Source organism: Eriocheir sinensis, chromosome 4 (genome assembly GCF_024679095.1).
Source record: "Eriocheir sinensis breed Jianghai 21 chromosome 4, ASM2467909v1, whole genome shotgun sequence".
In the NCBI taxonomy this organism is placed as follows: Eukaryota; Metazoa; Arthropoda; class Malacostraca; order Decapoda; family Varunidae; genus Eriocheir; species Eriocheir sinensis.
Window position 1 is genome coordinate 19,686,976 of NC_066512.1, and position 21,242 is coordinate 19,708,217.

Genomic DNA, 21,242 nt, shown 5'->3' on the forward strand with positions numbered 1-21,242 from the left:
AGGTGCTGAGCTGTTATGGTAGAATGTACAGAATATGATGAAAACCTAACACATCTCTTGGGGGTTGGGATGGCATGTTCCTCCCTTCTCCCTTGTTGTTTACCTGCAACAATAAACTATCAATCAATCAATCAATCTTTTCTGGTGACTTTGCATCCAAATAATGATACAATATTGAGCGAGTGAGGGGTCACATTTTGGGGTAGTATTTTTTTGTTGCGATAGTATCTATTACTTGTGTTTGTGTAAAAAAATACTGAAAAATGTAAATAAGAAAATACAACAACAAAAGGTCACAAAAATAAGACAATACAACAACAAAAGGTCACTAAAATAGACAATACAACAACAAAAGGTCACAGAATTACAACATTGAAAGGTCACAAAAAAATAAGACAATACTTCCTTCCTCTCAATAATTGCCTCACTATTTGTCTCACTATTTTGTTAGATGCTTATTGTTGGTGTTTTGTGATCCTGTTGGTGAACGTTGAAAGTCAAATGGAGACAACATCGGCGGGTGTCATGTGTCAGTTCGCTTGTTGATTGTGTGCGGGAAAGTGTATCGCGTGTCTTCTGGTCGACCTGCTGAAGTCCTCGTTATCTGTGAGTACCTAGTCATATATTATCTTACAAGTGAATGTTATGGTGCAACCTTTAATGTGTTTTTTTTTTTTTCATATTACACAGGTAGGTATCACAAGAGGACGCCGCAAAACCAGGTACAGAGTGAGTTGGCGTTTCTTGTGGACATGGGTGATGGGTGGGTGATGGGTGGGAGATGGGTGATGGGTGAAGGGTGATGGGAGCTTGATTGGTGGTGTGGGTGATGGCGTTTCTCTTGAACAAGGGTTTACGGAGAGGGGCTGGGGTGGAGGGTGATGGCCTGGTAAAGCAGTGAACCATAACAGTGACATCTCAAGTAAATGTAGGGTTCACTGACCATAATAATTGCCACGGAGCTCCTTTGTACATTTTTAACTCCTTTTAGCAGTCGGAACATACCCGTATATCCCGAAATGGCTGTAAGTCGTAACAACCAATTCAACTCAAATTAGACTTTACTGCGAGCATTCTTATTGTACACATGTTTCTTGTATTACTGCAAATCACAGTATGGGTAGTATTCTTACATTTCGGCGCCCAAGCACGCATTTGGCAAGGCTTTTATAGGAGTTTAGGGCATTTCCAGGGGTATTTTTAGGATCCTTCTGGTAGTTTAACCCTTCTTCTGTACCATGAACCTAAAACGGCACTCATTAGAATCTGACTGATCTCCTTTTCGGCCTTCGGAAATAGTTGATGTGAAGGATGGAAATGTTTGACAATACCAACCTATGTATTGCCTGGGGGTCGGGATGGCATGTTCCTCCCTTTTCCTTTGTTGTATACTTCTACAGCAATAATCCATCAATCAGTCTTGTACCTACGTGGACGGTTCTGCTTCATCGGGTCACTCGCAGATTCGAATATAACACTTCGATCTAGGTGAAGCACACACACACACACACACACACACACACAGAGGAAATGGAAAATAGATCCGAGACATAACCTATCGATACTTATGATAGTATAATTCGGATGTAGTTTAGAGGTATACCGTTATTTACGTGATTAAAAGAAGTATTTCGAGGAAGTGGAATGTAGGGGTAAAGGGTAGTGTGTGTGTGTGTGTGTGTGTGTAGTCGAACATTCGAGACAATAAACTCTCTCTCTCTCTCTCTCTCTGCCGGAGGAGGAGCAAGATACACTCCTTCGAAGCCATCTCTCCCCGTCACCAATCCCAGCCCAGCCCGTATATCTCCCCTTTCTCCTCTCTTTACTACTGAATACCTTTCTTATCTTCACTTGCTACCACTTCCTCACCTCCTTATATTACGGAGGGGTAGCTGGGGGCCGGGAGGAATAGGAACGAGTGGGTGGGGAGGGCGGAAGCAGTGTGTGGAAGGGACGAGGATGGGATAGGTTGTTTAGTGGTTCGGTAGTTTATTTATTATTTTTTTTTTTACGTCGATAGCCCCAGTTTCAACCTCTAGTCAACCTGATGCTTCTTCATTACTAGCCTACTACATGTTGAGTGATGGATTTATTTTTTGCCTTGATACTCCAAGTGTAACTCATAGCCAACCTGTTACTTCATTATTAGCCTATTACTTATCTTATTTACTAGGGTATATTGGGGTAATTTGGGCCAATTTTTTGTTTTTTGCTTCCACAGCAAAAACTATTAATATTTTTCAAAGTTTTAGGCATTCATCAGAGCATTACAGGTCTTGGCTACAAAATGGTAATATAAGAAAAAAAATTAGCACATTTCCATATACCCCTCCAAAAAAGCTCCAAAGCCAAAAAAACATTGACACAAATTACTCTCGGGCCCGGGGTAATTTGGGTCATCTGTAAAAAGGTGATGGTAATGGCAATATAAGTAGCTAAAAGTGCTTCTAACCTTACAGGATGTGCAGAGGAGCTTTTCCTTGGGGTCCAGTTAATTTTTGTTTCTGGTAGGCTTATGTTTTTTTGTTTCTGGTAGGCCTATGTTATATTACAACAATGAGTTATTATAACCTTTTTATGCACTTTGTATGTTTGTAAATTAGTACTTATTGTATTTGTCTACCTTGATTACCCAAGTTTGGCACATAGTCTTAAGCAAACATGATTTATTATTAGCCTACTACTTCGACAACTACTACTACTACTACAACTACTATTACCTACTTTTAATTTTTAGTATACTGTAATTTTAAGATAAAAACGAGGATAGTTATGGGCAAACGGCTGATCAGGATTTAGTCCATAGTTACAGCACAAGTTGATATTTCCTTAGTGTCAGATAGTTTCATACATTGCTTTCTGGATATACCCACGCATCGGTTTTGGATATTTCACGGAGGTAATGAGGCAGTGATATGAGAACATGCGGGGACTATAATAGGTGGAGTGCTTCACAGTTATTATAGATCCCGCGTTTCCCTACGTGTTCTGTCTCTGTGTCCACCCACCTCCTTCTCCTTAAATTCATACACCTCCTCTTCTTACATTTCCTCCTCCTCCTATTCCTACATTTTCTTTCTCTTCTCCTCCTCCTCCTCCTCTTCCTCCTCCGTTTTCTTCCCAACATGCACCTTCTGTTACCAGCACTCCTCTTCCTTCACGCACGAATTTACTTTTATTATCATTCTTAACCTCCCGCCTTGCCTCGCCGTCCCTTCTCCCCCCTCTCTTCTCTCTCCGTTTGCTCGTTATCTCCCGCTATTGCCTCTCCCTTCCTCATCACCGTCCCATCTCCGTTTCCTCTTCCTTCCTGCTGTCTCCTCCGTCTCTCCAGCTCTCCACAACTTTCCCTCCTCCGTGGTATTGGCCCGGCTGAGCTTTTTCTCTCCTCGTTCACTTCCTCTCCCTTCTGTCTGACACTCCCTCGTCTTCCTCCTCCTCTTCCTCTGTTTTCCTTTCTCTTTTTATTTCCTTCTGTTGCTATTGATGGTGTTGAGTGATGGAATGCGGCGTAGTTTATTATTATTGGTATTGTTATCGTTATTATTATTATTATTATTATTATTATTATTATTATTATTATTATTATTATTATTATTATTATTATTATTATTATTATCATTAACTTACTATTACCTCTACTACAACTGCTAAAACTACTATTATTACTACTGTTGCTACTACTGCTACCACCACCGCAATCATTAACTAGCTACACTACCGTCGTCGTCGTCTTCCTCCTCCTCCTCCTCCTCCTCCTCCTCCTCCTCCTCCTCCTCATCATCATCATCATCATCATCATTGTCATCATCACTATACTTATTTTCCTTTTTTGTAAGTAATTGCGTTCGTTTGTCGGTTTGACTGTCTACCTGTCTATGTGTTTATTTGTCTGTCTGTCTGTCAGTCTGTCTCTTTATGTTTACCCTTGTCTGTCGTCTCATTTTTTTCTTCTTTCTCTTTTCTTTCTTTCTTTGATGAATCTGTTTATGAATTCATCAAATTATTTTTTTCGTTCATTCGTTCATTTGTTTAAACTCAATTCATTCAGCTATTCTCTCTCTCTCTCTCTCTCTCTCTCTCTCTCTCTCTCTCTCTCTCTCTCTCTCTCTCGGGCTATCATGAGAGGTGAGTTGAGGCGTCGTCACCTCCACTACCCCTCCCCCCCCTTTGGTCCTTACCTCGCCATCTCCCTTCCACTACGTTCATCACATCTCCTCCTCTTCCTCTCCCCTCCTCCTCCTCCTCCTCCTGCTGGCGATGGCGTATACTACTCTCTTTCCTGTCTATTATCTCTCGTGTTCCTCCTCCTGCTCCTCTCTTTATGATGTGTCTCCATTATTATATTTTCTTTGTTCCTCCTGTCGCCTTCTGTTAGCGAAATAGCTTTATCTATAAGCGTATTGATTATTTTATATCCTCCCTTATCTAAGAAAGAGGCGGCGTGGAGGAGAGGGGTGGGCGCTTGGGGAGAATAGAGGAGGAGGAGGAGGAGGAGGAGGAGGATAACAACAACGGGGAGGAGGGAAAATAAGACCATGAAAATAAAGAGGAGGCAGAGGAGAAGAAGGAAAAATAAGGAGGAGGAGGAGGACGAGGACGAGGGGGCAAGAGGAGTAGGAGGAGGAGGAGGAGGAGGTGCTAAAATGAGGTGAAGTAAGGTATGATAGAGTTGGTAAGGAGGATTAGAATTGTGAGAGGGAGGAGAAAAAAGTGTGGAAGGAAAAGTTGAAAGAAAAAATGAAAGGAGAAAAATAATAGATTAAAGATGGAAATGAGGTTGAAGATAGGAATCAGAAGAGAGAATTAAAGAGTGATAAGACCCTTTTTCAGCCCTTCTTTCCCCCACCAAAAACCCCCCAGAAAGAAAATAGTTGACGAAGAGAAGAAGAGGAGCAGGGGGAGGATAAGGAAGTGCAAGAGGAGGATGAGGAAGAGCAGGAGGAGGATAAGGAAGAGCAGGAGGTGGATAAGGAATAGCAGGAGGAGTATAAGGAAGATCAGGAGAGGGATAACGAAGAGGAGGAGGAGGAGGAGGATAAAAACAAAAAACGAAGAAAACAAGATTAGAAAATAGAAACACATTCCTCGATAACACACCACATGACCCCCAGTCCATCCTCCCTACCCCCTCCCCCCAAAAAAAGAACAAAAAAGAGGATTAATAGACTATAACCAGATCCTTCGCTAATATATATCACGTGACCACCCCTCACCTGCTCCCGCCCCCCCCAAAAAATAACAAGAGAAAATGGAAAGTAGAGTAGAAACAAACCCTTTGCTATTAATAACATGTGACTCTCCCCGACCTCCCCCCCCCCAGAAAAATGCATAATAAAAAGAAGAGTAAACTAGAAAAACACTCAGCTAAAATGACGTGATTCCACCCCCCTTCCCCCGACCAACCGACACCCCCCTCCCCCCTCTAAAAAAAAAAAAAAAAAAAGATGCCGCTTGAGGGAAGGGCAGGGAAGAGTGATGAGGATGAAGAGGAGGAGCAGTAGAGGATTCGTGGCCAAGCAGCGCCAGGCAAAGTAGGGTCTGATGGGCCTTTGATGGTGATGGATTCAAGGGCGAGGCTGCGGCGAAGACCCTCTCCTTACTACTCTCTTATTACCTTCCCTTCCCTTCCTTTCCACTGCGGCCTCCTCCTCCTGCTGTTGTTGGTGGTGATGATAGTGTTGGTGGTGTTGTTGGTGGTTGTGGTGAATATCGTAAAATCAGACAAAAAAAAAGAAGAACGAAATATTGTCAAAATTAAGCTTAAAAATTCGACTTCATTCAAACGTTTTTACCTCATTTTAGGATTTCTCGAAGTTTTTATTTTATTTGTGGTTTAGGACTAGTACTGACACGCGATATTAAAGAGCTTGAATGTAGAGGTAACTGGAAATACTAAGCTGATTTAAACTGGTGAGAAACCTTATTGCACTTGACGGATTATCTTACTTGCTTCCTCTTTAAAGTCATGAGAGTAACATCTTCCCTTCTGTGTATAACTTGACGGATTATCATATTTGCTTCCTCTATAAACTCATGAGAGTAACAATTTCCCTTCTGTGTCCTGTCGATCCTGCCCTGTTGTATTCTCATCCCGACCCCACTATTGTTTACAGGCTAGTCAGCTTCAATCACACTTGGAGTTACGAATAATTCCTTCCTATATATGGTCGGTATTATAAGACTTTCGGTTCTCACATCAGCTAATTCTAAAGGTCAAAGAGAGGATCAATCGGGTTCTAATGAGTGTTTCTTTACAGTCACGGCCCAGAAGAAGGGTCAAACTACCACCAGGGCCATAAAACTACTACTGGAAATGCCCACAACTGCTACGAAAGCCTTGTCAAATATGTGTACTTGGGCGACGAAATGTTTAGTAATACGGCCCTGAATAAGTCTCAAGTGTCATACATACGATATCCTCTACAAACGCGTTGTTGTTATTTCTTCCCTCAGTTATCTTCCGAGCTGACCCTGTTATTGTTTTAAGGCCGGCCAGTCCCTCCCTTCCCTTGCCTTACCCGTGTTTTTCTGCCCCCGTAAAGAGGTAACAGTGGCCTGGAAAATCAGTGAGCTATGGGCCGCCCTTCCCCTGGCCCGGTCAAGCCCATAATTGTGCGCTCGAGCTGGCCATGTAATTAATTGATGGAGAGTCTATTGCTGACGATGTGCTTTCTGTGTGTGTGTGTGGAGAGAGAGAGAGAGAGAGAGAGAGAGAGAGAGAGAGAGAGAGAGAGAGAGAGAGCGCTATATACCTTCTTTACCTCCTCATTCTTCCTTCTCTCTCTCCCTCCCTCTCTCCCTCCCTCCCTCCCTCTCTTCTCTCATCGCCCTCAGCAAGAAAGATGACGTATGCCTGACATTTCCTTCCTCTCCCTCCCTTCCTCCCCTCTCCTTCTCTCCCTCTCTCTCTCTCTCCTTCTCTCCCTCTCTCTCTCTTTCCCTTCCGCCATGTGCCCTTGACGTTGTTTCTTGCCCTTCAGTAGCCTGGGAAAAATTAACACTCCATCTTTGCTCTCTCTCTCTCTCTCTCTCTCTCTCTCTCTCTCTCTCTCTCTCTCTCTCTCTCTCTCTCTCTCTCTCTCTCTGTGCCAGTTATTATTTTTTTCAGTCCCCGCTGTACCCAATATACTTTTGTCCCCCCCTTCCTGTTTCACGCTTTCTTCCCTTCATCCCTTTGCTAATTTTCTTTCTTCCTCTCAACTCATATCTGCGTGAAATGATAAACTGCACCGAGATAGAGGGGGAGGAGGAGGAGGAGGAGGAGGAGGAGAGGTGCGAAGGAGGAAGGATAAGAAGGGATGGAGGTGGTAGTAGTAGGTAGAGGAAGAAGAAGAGGTTAGAGGTTTATGTTAGAGGAAGGCGAGGATTTAGTGAGATAACGGAAAGTGGGGAAAAAAGAGGGACTGTGATGTAGAAAAGAAAGGTGGATGGAAGAGATAAAAGGAAAGGAGGAGAAAGTGGGAGTAAAACAAGAGGAAAGGTTAGATGAAAGAGGCGAAGAGAAATAAAGGAAGAAGAAATAGGAGGAGGAGGAAGTGAGAGAGAAACAAGAGGAAAGGTTAGATGAAAGAGGCGAAGAGAAATAAAGGAAGAAGAAATAGGAGGAGGAGGAAGAGGAGGAGGAGGAAGTGAGAGAGAAACAAGAGGAAAGGTTTGATGACAGAGGTGAAGAGAAATAAAGGAAGTAGAAATAGGAGGAGGAGGAAGAGGAGGAGGAGGAGGAGGAGGAGGAGGAGAAAAGAGGAAGGAAGAGGAAGTCACAAAGGCGTTGCGACATACTTATGACCAAGATACTTATTTCACCTTGTTTACACACACACACACACACACACACACACACACACACACACACACACACACGTTCATACATATCATTAGTCTTCAGATGTGATTTATTATTCCTTGGTGGCGTTGATCCGTGAATTAAAAGGGAGATTCGTGGCAGTGAAGACAGTTAATTACCGACGGATGAAAAAATATACTCCCATCTTAATGACTTTTCCTTCTTTTCTTCCTCTTTCTATTTCTTCTCCATTCTTTTATTTGACTTTCCAGAGGTGTCTAATCTTTGTCTTTTCGTTTTTCTTTCTCCCTTCTCTCTTGTTTTGATTAACGTAGTGACCGTTGATATTTTGTTTTAGTTAGCAAGTCTATAAAAATATCTCGTTATTTGCAGAGATGAAATTGTAACCTTTTCTCAGAGTATGATGGCGTATTGTAATCACTGTATATATTTTCATAACGCGCCCTTTCGTTTCCCTTCTCCTCCTTCTGTCCCTCTTTCTCTTTCTATTTCCCCTCTTCTTCCTTTTCCTCCACAGCTTCGTCTTCTCCCGTACCCTCCTCCCCTTTCTCCTCCTCCTCCTCTACGTCCTCTTCCTCCTCTTCTCCTTCCTCCTCATCTCCTTCCTTCCCTCGGTCTTCAGTGTCCATCTACATTGGAGGAAATTAAATGGAGACCCTGAAGGTGGAGGAAGAGGAGGAGGAAGAGGAAGGGGAAGAGGACGCAGCTAAGAGGGACGAGGTAATGGGTATTCGTCACCTATTATCCAAGTGACGGCGTTTGAAAGGGCAGGAGTGGACGAAGGGATGGCTGCATGACTGACTGAGAAGGTGGAGGAGGAGGGGCTTGACTTAGAAAGAGGAGGAGGAGAATGAAGAGGAGGAGGAGGAGGAAGAGGAGGAGGAGGGGCTTGACTTGGAAGGAGGAGGAGGAGGAGGAGGAGGTGGTGAGAGAGAGAGAGGAGAGAGGAGAGAGAGAGAGAGAGAGAGAGAGAGAGAGAGAGAGAGAGAGAGAGAGAGAGAGAGAGAGAGAGAGAGAGAGAGAGAGAGAGAGAGAGAGAGAGAGAGAGAGAGAGGAGAGAGAGAACACAAGTGCTGACAGGATTTAATACCTCTTCAAACTAATTAACACACGGCGGGGAAAAAAATGAACAGCGTAACTTTTCATTTCTCTTCAAGGCATAGCTGAAAATTCTAATAGTTTTGAAGTGAGTTATATAATTTCCCTCCACTAATAAAAACTTGAAGAATTAAGGAAACAAACTTCTATGGTAGGGACTTTGTGTGGAGTAAATGGAAGACGATTATGGTGAGGAGGAGGAGGAGGAGGAGGAGGAGGAGGAAGAACATACAATATCAAGCCTGTTTGTTGGCCTATAAAGAGGTTGCCTGCTCTAGTGATGTAATATTTTCGGTATATACTAAAGTGATCTTCAGAACATATAGAAATCTTCACTGTGCATACGTAAGACAGTGTCGGAACGGAGTAATGGTCAGTGGGATTATTCAATGAGTTGGTCTGAATAGAACACTTGGAGACGGAGGATAAGAGGAAGAGGAGGAGGAGAAGAACGATGATAACGATGATGATGATGATGATAATGATGAGCAGAAGGAGGAAGAGGAGGAGAAGGACACGAAAGAGTGGGAGTATTGGTGGCAATGGTAGTGAAGGGGAGAGGTTGGGAGGGGGAAGAGGGGAGAGGGGAGAAGAACAAATGCCGCATCCACCCCTCGCACAATCCCCTCCCCTCCTCTGTCCGCTCTCCTCCTCCTCCTCCTCCTCCTCCTCCTCCTCCTCTCCCCTGCCCCTCCATGACCATTCTCCTAAATGCACTAATTTATCCCCTCGCTCCTTGATGAACCAGAGCAGAGGAGGAAAGAGGAAGAAGAGGGGAGAGGAGGGAGGATGATGGGAGGGGGATCTTGTGGGCGGCGTGCCAGGGGAGGGGAGGGGAGAGGGTAAGGGAGGGGAGGTCTTTATGGGGGCTTGTTACAAAGGTCTGTTAGAGGGGAAAGAGGGGAAATGAGATGGTCGGAGGCAGGGAGCTAATTTTGATGTCATGCTGCTTGTTTTATTTTCCTTTTTCCTTTTTCCTAATAGCTCTCTCTCTCTCTCTCTCTCTCTCGCTCTCTCGCTCTCTCGCTCTTTCGTATTTATCTTCATTAATGAATTAGCGTCTCTCTCTATTTTCTTTTTTTCCCCCGCCGTCAAATTCTTTCTGTCGATACATTTTTAAAACAGTCTTCATGTCCTGATTTGATATTCGTCCAATCATGATTTTTTTAACCCTCTCTTTTTTTTTCAGTCCCCGGTGTCTTTCTGGATATCTAATAATTTGTTCTCGTTATGATTCTTTCACTCAGTCCGTCTGTCTCTATCGATCTCAGTGTCTGTCTGTGTGTATGCCTAGTGTGTGTGTGTGTGTGTGTGTGTGTGTGTGTGTGTGTGTGTGTGTGTGTGTGTGTGTGAGTGTGTGTATGTACCGCGGCGCAGATTGAAGCTCGCCGTGATTGGTTCTCAAAGTCGGTATTAGGTCAGGAGTGGCTTTTGGGGCACCGCTTCTGAGGGACGTGGCCTCGTGTGTATGTGTGTGTGTAAGGGGCGGGGGGATAGGGAAAGGAGGAAGGAGGGGCTGTGTCCGTGTCGTTCCTTTGCTGTGCCTGGGTTTGGTCGCCTAGTATTGTTGTTTTAGCTGTGGTGTTGTTGTAGTGGTGGTGGTGGTGGTGGTGATTGTGATGGTTGTGTCTTTAAAGTTGTGATGGTGGTGATGTCCTTGTAGAGGTGATGGTGATGGTGAGTGTGATGGTGTGATAGGCGGTGCCGCGTGATGGACGACGCGGGTTCGAATCCTCACGCTACACTCGATTTTTCGGTCACCGCCGAGTGCTTAAAACCACCCTGTCCTGTGAAGAAGGCCCCACTGGAAGATGCCTACCGGCGCAATAGGCAACAACGTAAAAAAAAAAAAAAAAAAAAAGTTGTGATGGTGGTGGTGTCCTTGTAGTGGTGGTGGTGATGGTGAGTGTGATGCTTGTGTCTTTAAAGTTGTGATAGTGGTGACCTTATAGTGATGATGGTGGTTCGTGTTCATGGTGGATGTGCTTCACTTTTTACAGTAATCTCAACCAATTTGGAGACAATAACAATATTTCTCTTTTCCCTTTTGTTATATATTTTTTGCTTTTTTTTCTGATCATGTTCTTTCTCATCCGTATTTATAACCAAAGCTAGTTCAGGCCAACGTCATTTTCCTCCCCGCCTTGGTTTGTTGATGTTACTGCTTTCCTTCGTCCTGATTTTAGTGACGTCTTTTCCGTCGTCATGTAGCAAGAATCCATGTAGTACTCTATTATATCCTCCCTCAAGCCTCTAAGTCCTTTTCTTCGCATCCTACTCGTATATAATGTCTTGGTTACTCCTTGTCCTCCTTCACAGTGTCCTCTAGCGTCCAGATTTGTTATCAACCGTGAGTTTTTATAACCACAGACTTTTCCTTGAGAGATGAGGGAAGAGGGAGAGGATGGAGTTAAGGGAAGGGGAGGGAGGGGAGAGAAGAGAGGAGAAAGGGGGGGGGGGGATATGGAACACTTATTTTTGAGGGGAGGGAGAGCGTTCAGATTTGTTTTCAACTTTGAGTTCTTATAACCATAGACTTTTCTTCCTCTCCTTGTATCATAAATTTCAGTGCATCCATCTCAAATAATTACATAACTAATAGTCTTACCATTCGTCGTTCCTACACCAAACTTTATCTGGCTTTTCATCACCTCTCCATTTACCCTCCCTGTTTTATCCATCCTTTCCTAGTCTTATTCTCCTCCCTCTACTCTTTCTCCTCTCCCCCCTCCCCTTGCTCCTCCTCAAACTCGTCCTTGCCATCGTCTTTGTCCCCGTCCTTCTTCTCATCGTCTTCATCATCCTCGTCCTCCCTGCTCTCGCCCTCTTTTTCCTCCTTGTCTCCTTCTTCCACTTCATACAACTCTTATTATTTTAGGAACTATGAATCTCGGGAATACGGAATGTGGTGCTGCAACGGAAACAAAGTGCTCTACAACGTTAGAAAAATGTATAGGTGGCGGTGAGGTGGTGTGGATGGAGGAGTGAGTGGTTGTGTGGGAAGTGGCGTATGTGCCGAGTCCTTGTCTGGTATGTTGAGAATTTATTAAGCATGAGGAAGATCACCATGTTGCCTATGTTGTGATTCGTATTTTCAAACGTTTCGGAGCTTACACACACACATTTGATAAGGCTTTCCTAGAGGTTGTGTTAGTATTTCCAGGGGTGATTTTATGAGCCTAGTGATAGTTTGACAAGGCTTCTACACCCCACACTTGACAAGGCTTTCGTAGAGGCTGAGTTAGTATTTCCAAGGATAGTTTCATGAGCCTAGTGATAGTTTGACAAGATTTCTGCACTCCACACTTGACAAGGGTTTCTTAGAGGATGTGATAGTATTTCCACGGGTAGTTATATAGTTTGACAAGGCTTCTGTACCAGCGGTGGCTGAGTCGTCAGAGTAACGGCCTCGTGTTCAGGAGGACGCGAGTTCAATCCCCGCCCGGTGCCTTGGAGCTTTTTTTTCAGCCGCCGCACCAGTGGCTTAAAACACCACATGCTGTCCAACCCCACCTATCAACCCGGGACTCTAGAGATGGCTCTGGGATGAGCTCTTTGGGCATGGCAGCATGAGCCAACATAAACACTCGCCACACTAAACACTCGCTGGCCCAAGATCAGGACCCACCGGAAGAAAGACCCACCGGAAAGAAGCCTTTTGGACCGAAAGAGGGAAGAAGCCTACCGGCGCAATAGGCCACAAAGTAAAAAAAAAAAAAAAAAAAAAAAAAAAAATGAACGTAAAAAAAACACTCCTGAGAACCCTCCTAATCTCCTTTGTGACCTTTGAAAATAAGTGTTGTGAGCCGAAAGCGTCTGAGAATAGGGAACTGAGTGAGTGTTAGGTCGGTATTATAAGACACTTTCGCTTCTCAGATCAGTATTTCTAAATGTCAAAGAGGGGATCAAACGGGTTCTAATGAGTATTTCTTTAGGTTCACGTTACAGAAGAAGGGCCAAACTACCACCAGGGTCATAAAACTACTCCTGGAAATGTTCAAAACTCCTACGAAAGCCTTGTCAAATATGTGCACTTGGGATACGAAATGTTTAGTAATACAGCCCTTAGCTTCCCCCTTCCCTCCCCCTTCCCCCTTCGCCTTCCGTGGGTCGGGGCGGCATCTGTCTGACGGCGTCGCGGGGGTGGCATGTCCCTGAGTTATGTCCTCGTGTCCTGGGTGGCGCCGCGCTCTCCCTCTGGCGGCGGCGGTGGGTGCCCTGATGGAGATAAGAGTGAGACAGACGGAGCGGACCTTCTTTACCCTACCCCCTAAGACCTACCTCCTCCTCTTCCTCCTTCTTCTCCTCCTCCTCCTTTTTCTTCTTCTCTTCCATCTATACTTTCAGGCCGGCCGATACACATGTGAAAGGAGTGATGGGAGGAGGAGGAGGAGGAGCTCTTAGGAAAACACTGTGGAGCTCGATAGTGTGTGTGTTCCGTGTCCCCATTACGGTGTGTGTGTGTGTGTGTGTGTGTGTGTGTGTGTGTGTGTGTGTGTGTGTGTGTGTGTGTGTGTGTGTGTGTCTCTATCATGTTGTGCCCGATTTTTCTTCGTTATTTTTTTTCTAACGGATGAAGTTTTATTTTTCTTCCTATTATTTTTTTTACCACGAAGAAAAGTCGCCAGAAGTTCCATTGTTCTTAATACTACTATTTAAAAGCGTTGCGGAAAAGTTTTGATTACACACACACACACACACACACACACACACACACACACACACACACACACACACACACACACACACACATATGGCCATCAGAAATAAAGAAAAGTTCCGATGTATATAATTTGACATTTTTAAGGGTATGTTTAATTTGGTTTGGTTTCCTGAATTGTTGTTTTTGTTGTTTATTGATTGACATTCCGGCTCTGCGACAACTTATGGAATCTGCTTTTTTTTTCTTTTTTCCTTTTGGGATCTCTGTTGTGTTTATTTTTTTTTTTTGTATATCTTCCCGTCTGTTTTTGCCCCCTCCATCTTCTTTTTTTTTCTATAATCCTCCGTGAGCCAAGTTTTGCGAAAATCCCTCCAATCCATTAGTGAAGAATCTCTCTCTCTCTCTCTCTCTCTCTCTCTCTCTCTCTCTCTCTCTCTCTCTCTCTCTCTCTCTCTCAAAAGAAGAAGAAAATGTAGCAATAAATGAAGGAGAGAGAAGGAAGAAGATTCGAATGCGGAGAAAGGAAAAGAAAATGTATCAGGATAAGGGAAAGAAAGAAAGAAAAGACGAGGGAGAAAATCTTAGGAAATCTGTCTTTGTCTGTCTATCTGTCTGTGTCTGTGTCTGTCGGTCTGTCTGTCGGTCTGTCTGTCTGTATGTCTGTCTATCTGTCTGTGTCTGTTTATGTCTGTCTGTGTCTGTCTGTCTATCTGTGTTTTTCTCTCTCTCTCTCTCTCTCTCTCTCTCTCTCTCTCTCTCTCTCTCTCTCTCTCTCTCTCTCTCTCTCTCTCTCCCCCCCCCCCCGCCATACAACAATACCGCTTCGCCACTACTCTCGTGAAATTTGTTCCCGTGTCACCCCGACTGCTTATGAAACTTGGCTCGACTCCCGTATTGGGTCGTGCGAGGCTGGAAGGAAGGAGGGAATGAGGGAGGGAAAGGGAAGGAAGGAGGGGGAGAGAGAGAAGGAGGGAGGGAGGAAAGGAAAGTAGGAAATCATGGAAGGACGGAGACAAGGACAGGAAAGAAGGAAATCATGGAGGAAGGGAAGGGTAGCAAAGACAGTGAGGGGAGAAGGATAAGACTGAGGGAGGGAAGGGAGGAAGGAAGGAATGGAGAGAGAAAAGGAAGGAGGGAGGGGGTAAAGGACAAGAAAGAAGGAAGCAATGGAGGGAGGGAAAGGCTAACACAGATACTAAAAGGAGAATGATAAGACAGGGAGGAAAGAATTCACCGAGGAAGGAAGGAAGGAAGGGAGGGAGAGAGGAAGGGATGGAGGGAGGGAAGGGGGACAAGAGAGAGAGGAAAGGACAGGAAAAAAGGAAATAAAGGAGGGAGAGCAGGCTTGCAATACTAGGAGAAGGATAGAGGAAGGTAGGGAAAGTAGGAGAGTGATGTAGGAAGTGAGGAATGGGAGAAAATAGCGAAGCAAATATGGGAGGGATGAAGTAAGGGTAGCGGTGACAGTAGAGTAGAGGGAGAAGAAAAAGATAGGGAGGGAGGGCAGGATAGAATATACACAGAAAAAGTCCTGATAAGTATTGAGAAGGAAAGAAAGGGGTCATGGAAAAAGGGACGAAAGGACAGCAAAGGTACAAGGAAAGGGCAAGAAACGATAGAGTGATTGAGGAAGGGAGTTAAGGAAAAGAGAAGGGAAAAGAAGGAAGGAAGGAGAGGAAGAGGAATAGCCATAATACGATAGAGGAACAAGGGGAAGGAAGGAGAGTGGGAGATTGACGAAGGCAGGAAAGAAGGAAGGTGAATAAAGAGGGGGATAGGAACGAAGGCAAGGGAGTATATGAGGAAGGAAGAAAGAAGGGAAGAGATAATGTGATAGAGGAGATAAAGTGGAGTGGATAACAAGGAGAAGCGAAACAGAGGAATGATAAACTAGAGAAGAAAAATAGGTAAGGTTTTGGAGGTGGAGAAAGAAGGAGGAAAGAAAAGAAGGGAAGGAAGGAAGGAAAGAAGGAAGGAAGGAAGGAAGGAAGGGATGAATAAAGGAGGAAAGGACAATAAGAGAGAGAGAGAGAGAGAGAGAGAAGAATGGGAAAATGAAGGAGAGAACTCGGAGAAAGGGAGGAGGGAGGGTGGAGGGAGGGAGGAAAGAGGACAGGGAGCAATGCCTTGTTGTTGGATACATCTGTCATGACCCGAATATCTCCATAGTGTTGGCCTTGTGCAGGAAGAGGAGGAGGAGGAGGAGGAGGAGGAGGAGGAGGAGGAGGAAGAGGAAGAGAAGGAAGCTGAGGTTTTGTGTATTATTGCGAATGTGTGTGTGTGTGTGTGTGTGTGTGTGTGTGTGTGTGTGTGTGTGTGTGTGTGTGTGTGTGTGTGTGTGTGTGTGTGTGTGTGTGTGTCACCCTCCGGAAGTGCTAGATATATATGCATGTACAGAGTTGAGTACATACATGAGAGAGAGAGAGAGAGAGAGAGAGAGAGAGAGAGAGAGAGAGAGAGAGAGAGAGAGAGAGAGAGAGAGAGAGAGAGAGAGAGAGAGAGAGAGAGAGAGAGAGAGAGAGAGAGAGAGAGAGAGAGAGAGAGAGAGAGAGATGAAAAAAAAATGTCAGCCGGTTAACATTTCTTCTGCTTCCTTCTATTCTTCCTCCTCCTCCTCCTCCTCCTCCTGACCCAGCCTCAGAGCCAACAGAAAGTCGCTTCCTCTATATTGCCTCCGAGGACCTGATGGGTTTTGTGGATTTACTACAGATCCGTCAACTTGAGAGAGAGAGAGAGAGAGAGAGAGAGAGACGGACAGACAGACAGACAGAATAACCTATAGCAAAACACACCCACAGGCACACACCCACACACCCACACCCACACACCGCACCTCCTCTCCTTGACCCTCTCCTCCCTTCCCCCCTTCCGCTTCCTCCCTCCCTCCCTCTCCTTCATGGGAATACAAAACGCCTGAGAATGAAAGGAAGACGAATCATGTTTTATGTGTGAGTGTGGATAGGCGAAAGGGCTGGGATGCAAGGTGGGGGTGAGGGGGAGGGGAGGGAGTAGGGTGTTGGGGTTGGGACGTGGTGGGGTATAGGGGTGAGAAGGGCGGGAAGGGGCAGGTTGAGGGCGCGGCAGGAAAAGGAAGAGCTGAGGCAGGGAAGGGAAATGGCACCATCTCTTATTCTTGTTTTCTTTCCCGTGTGGTTTGTTGTGTTTTTGGGTTGTTTCCCCTTCAGCTCTGTAGCCTGGGTCATTTGCGGAATCTTTTGTGTCTGTCTGTCTCTCTGTCTGTCTGTTTATTTCTCTCTCCGTAAATCTATATCTCTATATCTATCTATCTCTTTATCTATATCTTATCTGTCTAGGCTATCTATATCTATCTATCTATTTATCTATCTATCCATCTATATATCTATCTACTTACCTATTTTTAAGCTTTCTTTCGTAAATACAATTATTGATCAAGTTTGCATTACCAAGTTTCTGAGACTCATTAAGTGAATAGTTTTATATAGCATGTCCGTATGCTTGAGGGAGCTTGGCGTATGAAATATTGAAAAGCTGTGTACTTTTAACTCCCGGTTTATTAAATAGAAGGACTAGAAAAGAGATGCATTGAAGAAGACTAGAAAGAATAAGAGGATGGAAAAAAGAGCAAAATTTTGGTGAGGAGGAAGCAAAATTATGTTGATTCAATGCGAAAAACACGTTAAGGATATAGAGAGGGAAACAAGAGTGTGACGGTGCTATATAGTAAATGAGGAAGGGAAAATGAGGGATCGAGACGGGAAGAGACGCGAAGAGAAAGGAAGATAGAGGAGAGACGGCGAAGGAAGGACAGAGGAGAGGAGAGGAGGAGGCCGTCGTATCTTGTCCTCAATTTATGTGCTCCATATTGGTTCCTTTCCGAGCGCCATGATGGAGCACCTGCACCACAAAGGCAACAGTAGCCAACCCGGGGCGGCGGGGGCACCATTCTTAGGAGTTTGACGCATTATCGGCAGAGTCACGGCGCGCCACGACAAAACGCGCGGGGGACGAGGACGGCGACGCTGGAGGGACGGAAGGGAGACGGAAGGATAGGGGAGGCAGATGGAGGGGTGAGGAAAGAAACCAATAGGATGGAATGGTGAAGGGAAGGAAAGGGGAGGGAGGGAAGGGAGATAGAGAGGTGGGGAAAGGTAAGCAATTGGATGGGATGCTGAAGGGAGGGGGAGAGAGGCGAGGTAGATAGTGGGTAGGATGACGAAGAAGGGAACAGTGAAAGGAAAGGGGGAAGGAATAAGGTGAGGCAGAGAGGGAATAGGATAACGAAGGAAGGGGGGAATGAATAAAGGGAGGAAGATAGAGGGGATGAGATCAAATATGGCAAGATAACAAAGGTTGGGGACGTGGGGATGAGGGTAGTTGGGGATTAATGCTTATGGGGAGGGGGCATAGGTTGTCTAGTTGTTGACGTGTGGGCAGGGACGCGGCCAAAACTGTGTGATGTTGAAGATTACTTAAGATCGAATCACAAACTCTCCCTTCCTCGGCCATTCCTTTGACACCAGTTCCAACGATATCAGTGTGCCAGATCCCTTTCCTTACGAGCTTTTTATGAACTATTTTTAAGGGTTAATGGCAACATACAATACATTAACTTTCTCTTTGTATTTTTATGGTGCAAATATACCAAGATGTGGAAAGTGTGGAATTCAGCGGAGGCGAGAAGCGGTTTAGAATCTACTTCTACTACTACTACTATTACTACTACTACTACTACTACTACTACTACTACTACTACTACTACTACTACTACTACTACTACTACTACCCCGTCCTTTGTAATATCTCTAACTCTTCAGCTTGTACTACTAATAGCGTTCCACTAATGCCCAGCTTCACTCGCGGCCATAAACTTAAAACCTTAATCAATCAAGCTTACCCTCCCGCCGTTCACGACTCCCACTCCCGCCCTTCATTCCTTTCACTCCTCTCTTCATTCCCTTCCCTTTATCCACCTTACTTTCCTCCCTCCCACCCTGATGTAGCTTTCATGATTCCCATTCCCTTCCTTCACGACTCCCCCTCCCGCCCTTTCCCATTCCCTTCACTCCTCCCTTCATTCCCTTCCATTTATCCACCTTACTCTCTTCCCTTCTTCCCTGATTTAACCTGCACGATTTCCACTCCCGCCCTTCTCCATTCCCTTCACTCCTCTCTTTATTTTCATCCCTTTATCCACCCTCCTAGCTCGGCCGTTTCTGCGCGAGGATTTCCTTCTCTTCGGAGGCTTCATCATTTGCATCTAAAGCACTTTCAGTTCTTGCCTTTCAATTTTTTTCCAACTGCTGCATGTGCATTCTCTCCGTCACTATATTTCCTCGTCTGCCTTGTTTTCGATGTGTGTGTGTGTGTGTGTGTGTGTGTGTGTGTGTGTGTGTGTGTGTGTGTGTGTGTGTGTGTGTGTGTGTGTAAACGGAGAGTGAGTTGTGGAAAGAAGAATAAGAGGGAAGGGAGAGACGAGGAATCAGTGAGGAGGAAAAGAGGGAGAGGGAAGAAGAGAGAGAAAGGAATGTGAAGAATGATGCTGAGAGGTATGAGAATAGAGGAAGGATAAATGACGATCTCGAGAGGTATATGTAGAAGTAGATAGAAGGGGAAGAAAATAAAATGGAGGAGGAGAATATTGAAGAGGAGATAGAAGAGGAGGAAGATGATAAGGAGAGGAGCAGGAGTAGTTGTAGTAGTAGTAGTAGTAGTAGTAGTAGTAGTAGTAGTAGTAGTAGTAGTAGTAGTAGTAGGAGGAGGAGGAGGAGGGATAAAAGAGCATGCGATAAACAGTCATTGGGAATATCGACTAACTTACTGTGGGAGAGAAATAGGAAGAGAGAAGGAAAGAGAGAGAGAGAAAAAAAAAAGGAATGACATTGTTAAGGAAAAAAAATAATGATTGAATGAATAGATGAAAGAAGAACGAAGACAGGAATAGAGAAATGAATAATAGATGTATTGAATGAAGGAGGGAAGGAAAGAAAATGTTAGAAATGAGAGAAAATAAGGGTAATGGAGAGAGAGAGAGAGAGAGAGAGAGAGAGAGAGAGAGAGAGAGAGAGAGAGAGGACCCACTCGCCAATCCAAGCACCAGATTCGCGGTTACCTGGACTAGTTAACTGTACCTGCATGGAGCGAGTTATATATACCTCCCCCCCCCCTCCGCTTCCTCCCTTCGTTTCCCTCCCTCCCTCCCTTCCCAACCCTCCCTCCCTTCCAATCCCTTCCTTTCCCTCCCTCATTCCATTCTTTATACCTCTCCTTCAACCCTCGCTTTCTCTCTTCACTTGCGTATTCCTTTCTTCCATTCCCTTTCCTTCCTCTTTTCATCCTTTCCCATCGTTCATCTCTTCCCTTTCGCTCACATCCCTCCCTCCCTTCCATCCTTCCCTTATCTTCTTCCACATCCTCTCCCACATTCTCTACTTTCTTCTCTCCGTTTCTCTTCCTCTATAAAGCCTTTCTTGTCTTTCCTCTTTCTTTCCCTTCCTCCTTTTCACCCCTTTCTCCACTATCACCCACATTTTTATTTCCTTATTCTCTACTTTCCCTTCCTTTCCCACCATCCCTCTTCTTTTCCTCCTTCCATTCCTCCCTTAAACCCTCCATCCCTTCCACCCTTTCATCCCTTCCCTTACCCAGTTCTTCATTTCCTTCCTCTTACCCACTTAACATTCCTGCACCCCTTTTCTTTCCTCCTCGTAACCCTCTATTTCTTCCAACCTTCCACTCCTTAAATCACTATCTCCATTATTTCCTCTCTCTCTTTCCTTCATCCTTCCTTCTCTCCCTCAAATCCCTTTCATTCCTTCCCTCACATCCTCCTATATTTTCTCCTTCTTCCATCCTTCCATCTCTCCCTTCCTCCTTTTCCCTCTTCCTTCCCTCCATTCCTAACTTCTATTCCCACCTCCCTTCCTTCCCCCCCTCCCTCCCTCCTTCCCTCCCGGTCAGGTATTATAACATCCCTTCCATTCCTTCCCTCACATCCTCCTATATTTTCTCCTTCCATCCTTCCATCTCTCCCTTCCTCCTTTTCCCTCTTCCTTCCCTCCATTTCTAACTCCTATTCCCACCTCACTTCCTTCCCCCCCTCCTTCCCTCCTTCCCTCCCGGTCAGGTATTATTACATCTGGAATCGTAATGAAGCGCGCCGATGCCCGTAACGTATTGGCGGCCACAGGCGTATCTCAGCTTGCCACTTCCCAGGCCGGGCAGTTACAGGGCCCCGCGTGGTGAATGGTGCCATACAAGTCTCGGGCCGTCTCTCTCTCTCTCTCTCTCTCTCTCTCTCTCTCTCTCTCTCTCTCTCTCTCTCTCTCTCTCTCTCTCTCTCTCTCTCTCTCTCTCTCTCTCCATCTGTCTATCTATTTATCTATCTATCTATCTAGTTCTTACAGTTTTTTTGACCGCTTATAAGAAACTCTACGGAAGAATATTGCCACATTTAACTACCGCAACTCCCCGCCCGTCTCTCTCTCTCTCTCTCTCTCTCTCTCTCTCTCTCTCTCTCTCTCTCTCTCTCTCTCTCTCTCTCTCTCTCTCTCTCTCTCTCTCTCTCTCTCTCTCTCTCTCTCTCTCTCCTCACAAGAACCACCACCACCTGTCCACTCCAGTGACAATGTTTTCAGTTGTCCATTTAATCAAATTAAGTTAAATTTAATTTCATGTCATGTCATTTTAATCTCT

General features: G+C 45.0%; 1 long non-coding RNA gene across 1 annotated transcript in view; it reads left to right on the plus strand.

Annotated features, from left to right (window-relative positions):
- The first annotated feature begins 541 nt into the window (after positions 1 to 541).
- LOC127009660 (uncharacterized) overlaps positions 542 to 21,242 on the plus strand; it is a 196,798-nt gene continuing 176,097 nt past the window's right edge. The window contains exon 1 of the long non-coding RNA XR_007762130.1: positions 542 to 606. This is a non-coding gene — a long non-coding RNA (uncharacterized LOC127009660). The remainder of the gene's footprint in view (positions 607 to 21,242) is intronic.